This window comes from Mercenaria mercenaria, chromosome 15, assembly GCF_021730395.1.
Source record: "Mercenaria mercenaria strain notata chromosome 15, MADL_Memer_1, whole genome shotgun sequence".
NCBI classification, from domain to species: Eukaryota; Metazoa; Mollusca; class Bivalvia; order Venerida; family Veneridae; genus Mercenaria; species Mercenaria mercenaria.
This window is the reverse complement of record NC_069375.1, coordinates 1,067,761-1,075,913: the sequence shown is the minus strand read 5'-3', so window position 1 is coordinate 1,075,913 and position 8,153 is coordinate 1,067,761. Positions and strand designations below refer to the sequence as shown.

Sequence of the window (8,153 nt, the reverse complement as noted above, 5' to 3'; positions counted from 1 at the left end):
TAAAAAAAATCCATTAAAAATTGTGTTTATTCGTGTTCTGCTTTAACGTTTTTTTTTTCATGTATTCGAAGGGTCTTAGATATTTTTCCCGTATACTTGCCGTATTTTAGAATATACGGAACAAGTATACGAGCCTGTATATTGCGGATATACGTAGAATACGGATCCCGTAATGTTTTACCTATACGGACTTCAATTGCATCTAATATACGGGACATATACGGACCTGTATTTTCTAATACACGGGCTTCGGATTTTTCCGTATACGCATGATATACTTAGTATACGGACCCCGTACTTTTGACATATACAGGGAATATACGAAACTGTATTTTTTTTATATACGGGCTACGGACTTGTCCCGTATATGCATGGTATTCGTAATATACGGATCCCGTACAATTGGCATATACGGAATTTATTTGCATCTGATATACGGGAATATACAAAACTGTATTTTGTTGATATGCGGGCCAGGTTTTTTCCCGTATATGCAAGATATACGTAGAATACATATCCCGTATTGTGTCACATACAAACTGATATTTTTTTGTATACGGGGAATACACGGACCAGTATTTTTAAAATATACGTTGACCAGACTTTGCCCGTATATGCACTATCCCGTATTTTTATTTTATGTGGACTGATTTAGTATATGGGGCACACACTGAAAGATGACGTAGAATGAAGGTTAAATAAACCTATAGCATAATACGGTATGTTAGGAAAAACAAGACAAAGACAGGGTATGAGAAAAAATTATCACCAATGGAGACAAGTCAGATTAAATTAACATTGTATTCAACATAAATACTTTTTAAAACAGCTTTTTTTTCGTACGATTATGAGTTATTTTTATTTTTTGTCAAAATGAAATAAGCAGAAAATGTAAGTAATCATTAACATTATGCATTTCTAGATGTTCGTTTCTAATTGAAAAACTAACAATTCGCACATTTAATTCTGCGCCGTTTACGCAACAAATCAGTTTAGTACCACTTCTTTTGTTACTTTTTGTAATTGTTTTCGTTATTCTAATGAATGTTGATTACGGCTATAGTCTTTTCGATTTGCCGTCTGCTAAGAAGACCCCTTCTAATGTCCGAAAATGTATTCAAAGTTAGCGCTTTAAAAAGACGCATGTTGCATTATGTGTTTGATTTCAATATGTAAGCATGCTACAAATGATGCACCCCATGGAAATATTCAGTTTCCTGATTTCAATAAATGTAAGATTCTTTCTGTTGAGGTACGAATGTCACTGAGAACGAATGGCTCATCCGGGCTGTCTGTCACCATCTGTTGACCAAACTTCTCACATAAGCATATTCTCTATCGTGAAAATAAATCGTCCTCTCGGATTTGTAATTCCAGTTTGAGTTAATTGAAAAATCTCTTGTGTCAACCTGAAATAAAATTTGCACGCATTAAAAGTTATATAACTTGACTCTTGCAGTTAACAGATACAGAGAGTTATATCTGATGTGAAAAATATGACGAATGCAATGACGTGTTGGCAGGGGTGACATCATTAAAGTGTACTCATTTCGTCGCGAAAAGAAACTAGATATACAAGTTATTTAAAGTGTTTCATTGGCGTTTAATGGTTATATTACGTTAAAATCTATCTCCTTCAATAGGTTCTATATAAAATGCATGGTGTTCATAGTGCCGACACACGTAGCCAGGCCAATCGTGACCTCATTTTGAAGGATTGTCTTCAAACTGACATAAAGTATTGACATAAGTAGGGAAGATATGTTTCAAGAGAGATTTTACCTGCGACAGATGTTTACTTCAAAAGCATATAAAGTGCAGTGATGTGATCTAAATAACACTTTCCCATTTTATTTCTACCAAAATGTCAAAAATGCATCCACAATTTAAACCAAAGCTAGCTTTAACATAAACATTCGTAGCCATTTATTGTGAAAAAGATAGAGTCCCATAACCTGTTCGCCGTTATAATGCTAAATTAGTGTTCTATAACCTGTCCGCCATTACGCGATTCCCCGTGTTTTTCTTATATTGTTAGATGCACAATAATTCTTTTGTACAGTTTTGATTAAATATATGAAAGCGACATAATGAGTGGCGTTGCTAATATTATTTTTATATTTTATTTCAAACATCTCTTAAAACTTTGTGACTTAACAAGTTCTGAACGATATATTTGCCACTAAATGTTTTATTTTTTTGGTTAAATGATCTGAAGAGTTTCCAGAATATCCAGTCTCGCGGTCAGTATAATATTCTCGCTAAGATTTTTGTAGACAAGTAAAATGTTCATTAAAAACGTTTTATCTCTTCATATTAAAATGCTTTTAATTCAGCAGTCCTGTATTCAAGTATGAAATAGAAAACTTACTAGTATAATTGTTAGACACATGAATCCAAATCTTACAGATTAATCTAACTGAAATATGAAAAAATATCAATATAATTTACATTTTCGTATAAGTGTTACCGAATATTCGATACTATCAGTTCATCAAGGCTATCTTTCAAATTGAAGTTTGATCAAATTACGAACATCAGAATAGGAATTTTTGTTTCCAAACGCTGAGGAGGGTTTGGTGTTCAGTGCGCGTAAAAACAAAATATTACCAAGTTATGACAAGTGCACCCCATCCCTGTTGAAGAGACCCGTCACGGATTCGACGATTTCTGGTTAACGAACGTATCCACCAATGTATTTTAAAAAAAAAAAAAGAATGAACAGCGAAATTATTAACGCGTTTTCTAGCTCTCTCTAATGAAAAGTAAGTTAATTACTTAGTGAATAACAATGATACCTTGTTTGTCTTCAAAAGGAAACAAGTGTAAGATTAATGGTTTAACTTGCCGCCATTTCATACCACCCTGACTCTGACACAGTATAGTCGCATTATGACGCTGCATTACAAGTTGAAAACCCTCAGCTGATTTCTTGTCGGAACGAAATACCGACTTTATAATTGAACATCCAACTATCCAAATATGGGTAGGACGCACTGAAAAGCTGAAAACAATTGTCAACAAAAACGGGCAAACAGATGGCAGGTACAATGGAACTGCTTATAGGCTTAAGATCGGAGTGACAACAGCTGACGTGAGATGATTCTAATGTAAGATTTAAATGCACTTAAATCCGGGGCGCAACGCCCCATTCTTGTAATATCGTAAGCAGGCATGCTGCTGTTGCAGCACCTACTCTGCATGAATGTGGTTTATATGGAATGGCACTAGTTTGAAGCACTAGATGGTCGAACAACCATATATCTCTCTATTAAATCCAGGGGTCAAGTAGAACAATGTGCAAGGTTGTAAATGAATAGCTACTCCTTCGCCTTTTCTGATCGTTTTTTGATGAATGAAGAATTTTGCGAAGTACACCGATACTTACAATACTAACGTCTCCCTCACATAATGCGTGACCTTTAGCACTTATATTCGAGGAGTTTGAGTTCGTGTGTACAAGCTCACATATCCTTAAAAATCAAAAATGGTCAGGGAAGATACTGCTGAAAACTGTAATGCCTCAAATATAGAAGAGCAAACAGTATTTGTCACCTGTATAAGTTTACGAAGTAAATCAAGCGTTATAGGTTGCCTGATGTCAATTGTCCGATGCAACCTATCAAAACTGATAAGCATTCAACGTAACATAAATCTTTAAGTAAGATGTTCAAAACTATTAATTTTACAATAGAAGAAATGTCCGAGATATACAGACATGTTGTGTGACGAGCTACATTCTTGATTAAAAGATGGGCTAAAAGTGGAGTAAGGTGCAAGTCGTCTGTGCATGCAAGTAAAGCTGACACGATCGGCACTAAATATATAATATTAGTATTATTATATAATATTAAAATATAAAAAGATTACGTTATTGCATATACGAACGTCTGCCCACTAGAAGGCCAAATGTAGAAAAAAACAAACTGCTTCGAAAAAGCTGCACGTCCTAGTTCATGTACGCCAGCGCTATCCGTAAAGAAGGTTAGGACAGAACTATCCAATCAGTGTAAGTCGTGGAAGCTGCAGTAACCATTAAAACCATTAAAACAAATGATAACCATATCATACCTATCTGTCATAGGTAACGCCTTGTCCGTAAAATAATCCCCTCCTAATTTGAAGGCTAATAATTTTAAAATCATAATTATGAACCTCAAAAGGCGAAAGGCAGATTTGATGCCAACTTTAGCCATTTCGCAATATTGCACTAATGAAACAATAGCTCCGTCACTCTGTCTAAAGAAGTGTACTGAACTGAGGAAGAAGACGTATCAATAAAATCATACAAACTTGAACCCTGCGGGAAGGAAAGATGGTGTATAATCCTCGAGCTACCATCTTTTGGGCCACAAGACTGATCGCGGATTGCCTGAAATTTGGAACAGACATTTCTTTAAAATGAACCGCAATTCTGCTTAACTGCTCTTCCTACATAACTTTCTCATTAGCTACAGCAGAGTTTTGCCTAACGGAAATTAAAGTTTGACATGAAGTTTGGACTCTAGGGCGCTGGTTTTGTAATCGAAATCCTTTGTTAGAACCCTCTAAAACTTCAGCTGCCACTTATTTATTCGGATATAAAGAAAGATAGACTTGTAATACTGCTAAGTCAATAAGGGTTTTGGTGAGGGAATGAAGGTTTAAGTGACCCTCTTTGAGATGCCGGTTTTGGCTATCTGAAGTTTCCACGAGGTCCAAGTGACGAGTACCTAGAACGATATTGATTGGTAGCTACGTGATTCTGAAAACAAAATACTTCCTAGAGTGCTTCCCATGACAACGCGTACAGCTATGTTCGTATACACAAGCAAATGTGGTACAAATACCTTGAAAACTAAAGTCATAAAATTTTCTTGGGCACGGTATATATAGATACTCATGTACATTAAGGACCGGCAATGAATCTTTTTGGCCGGAGCCTTTGACTGAAATTTTAGATATCAGTCTGCTTCAGTAACAAGAACACTCTGACCTTGACTGTTATTAATGTGATCTGAGCGTAACAATACTGTTTACTCTATGAATTCGCCATTAACCATCGTGATTTTAACATTTGCTGAAACGTGGTCTCCCAAGTCGTTATAAATGCTCTATATCGGAGCAAACTCACCATTTTGTTCAACACTGTGTGACAGTACAGCGAATCATCAGCCAAAATGCACCTTCGCTGCGCAAACACGGAGCAATGGTGTTCTACAACAAGGGTCTCCACAACCACAAGTTGTTGCGGGTTCAGATTCACAGGTTGCGGGGCTGAAACGGCTGGGTGGCGTTGCGGTGTGGCTGTACCATCTGGACTGTGTTGCGGAGGTCCTTGGGTTTTTGACGTGTTGATCGTGACATTGTCTAGAAATATTTAATTGTATACTTGACAATTTGGCATAAAGTATATTAATATATGTACATTTGTCGCTAGCCCTGAATAAACTTTGAGATAGAAAGGAAAATATGACAAATTTGCAATTTGGCAGCACATCAATTCGAAATCATGTCACCAGCATACACAATGTCTATAGTGGGCAATCAGTCAATAAGACTGAAATGGTCAATCATTTAACAAATGGGCTAAAATAAGTTCATCAATATACATTAATAATAAATTAAAAATCCGATTACCATCCCAACACAAAGTATATAATCGGCAACCATCCGGTTACCATCAATACAAATTATATAATCGGCAACCATTTTGTTCATGATAGAACAGAGTCAGATGGGATATAGTCGGCAACTTATTCTTTTATAAATGATTGAACATAGCCAAATGGGCTAAACACAGTTCATCAATATACATTAATCATAAATTTAAAATCCGGTTACCATCCAACACAATGGATATAATCGGCTAAAATAAGTTCATCAATATGCATTAATCATAAATTCAAAATCCGCTTACCATCCAACAAAAGGGATACAATCGGCAACCTATTTTTATTTTTTATTTTGTTATTAAATGATCGAACATAGCCAAATGGACTAAACACAGTTCATCGATGTACAATAATCATCAATTCAATATCTGGTTACCATCCAACACAATGGATATAATCGGCAAACTATTTTTTTTTTTTTTTTTTGAAATTATCGAACAAGCCAAATGGGCTGAACATAGTTCATCAATTTACAATAATCATCAATTCAAAATCTGGTTACCATCCAACACAATGGATATAATGGGCATCCTATTTTTTTTTTAATGATCGAACATAGCCAAATGGGCTAAACACTCAATGTACAATAATCATAAATTCAAAAATTTGGTTACCATCCAACACAATGGATATAATGGGCTACCTATTTTTTTTTTTTTTTTTTTTTTTTTTGAAATGATCAAACACAGCCAAATGGGCTAAATAGAGTTCATCAATATACATTAATCATCAATTCAAAATCAAGTACCATCCAACACAATGGAGATAATAGCAACTTTCTTAACTTTCTCTCTCTTTTTATTAGAAATGATCGAACATAGCCAAATGGGCGAAACACAGTCAATATACATTAATCATCAATTCAAAATCAAGTACCATCCAACACAATGGAGATAACAGCAACTTTCTTAACTTTCTCTTTTTTTTATTAGAAATGATCGAACATAGCGAAACACAGTCAATACACATTAATCATCAATTCAAAATCAAATACCATCCAACACAATGGAGATAATAGCAACTTTCTCTTTTTTATTAGAAACGATCGAACATAGCCAAATGGGCTAAAAAAGTTCATCCTTAAGCAGTAATAATAAATTCAAAATCCAGTTACAATCCAATACAAAGGAAAAGGATGTCATCCTTTTTCCTAAGCCAGTACCGGCTGATACAATCAGACATTAGCAATAAAGTTGCTTAAACCCTCTGTTTGTAAGCAGGTATCATGAATAATACTCTTCCACGTGTTTAAACTACATATAGTTTAACAGACTACATGAATAACTCGCCACTTGTATACAGAAATCGTCTGCTACACTGCTAGCATGGATGTTTACACATGTCTATTTTTAACTCTGCATTACAAAGGAATGCATTGTTATCAAAATTCGCGTGGGAAACCACATAATTACCTACATAAATTCGCAAGACATATTACCAATTTAATAATTCATATTACCTTCGAATATCGACCTGCTCTTTTACCTCTCGTTTTAGTGTACACCTTCCAGTAACACACAAACAAACACCTCAATACTTCAGGATTAAATTGTAGCAGGTCACAAAACAAATAGTCATTATGATAACTGCAAAGTATAATAGAAAAGCTATTAATCAATTTAATGTTTAAATCCTTCGGTAATTTCACAGATATATCCGTACAATAAATACAAACTATATTAAAAATAAGCAAATAATACAGGCTACCTCCCTGCTATATAAACTGCATAACTGATAAATTTAAATCACTCAACAAACATCTCAAAATACTATTTAAGTATTCTCTCCCAATATCTAAATGCGTGTAGAATAATTAAGTCCATATATTAAACATCAGCAAGTATAACCAATCGAGGATTCCTTCGATAAGAAGCAAACTCAACCCTCGCATCTATTTGCAAACGACCTTCTTCTTCCATGTGCAAAACTGAAAGGACCCAAAAGGAGATTAAATCGCAACAAGTATATTAATATACCAACAAGGCATAAGTTAAAACGGGCCCTTACAACAGGATAAGAGCTCCTTCAGTAACAGGTTTTGAATGGTAATCATTAAAAACACATTAAAGTTGCAGTAAAACTGTTCCGCATAAAATGATGTACATTTTATTTACGAAGAGATGGATGAATCATTGCAAATACTTATATAGCATTTGATGAAAAGTCTGTATTTTGTTTTTTCATAATAATCATTTTATTGAAAAAAGTTAAGTACCCATGGAAATTTAACAATGATTGACAACGAAAGCAATATCAAGAGATTACAGACAAAATGACTTAAGGAGGAGTGCGACCATTAACAAAAGTTTACATAGATATATGAACCGTTTGGCTCTAATCCAAGCCACATTTCTTTAGTACACTGTCAAACTTGGCCAGTAACGGCACTTTTTGGGCATCATTTCTTTGCGTCATTTTCACTGTTTCTCCAATGTTTTTAGCATATCCCTGTTTTATTTCCCCAGCCCGAGCTTAAAGAGAATTCCTGCAGTTCTTTTT

General features: G+C 34.7%; 1 long non-coding RNA gene across 1 annotated transcript; it reads right to left on the bottom strand.

Moving 5' to 3' along the window:
* Positions 1-787: 787 nt before the first annotated feature.
* On the bottom strand, positions 788-7,780 carry LOC123544990 (uncharacterized). The gene is made up of 2 exons (XR_006685224.2): positions 7,114-7,780; positions 788-5,349 (listed from the first exon to the last, which is right to left on the bottom strand). It is a non-coding gene; the product is annotated as an uncharacterized LOC123544990 (long non-coding RNA).
* Positions 7,781-8,153: the final 373 nt, after the last annotated feature.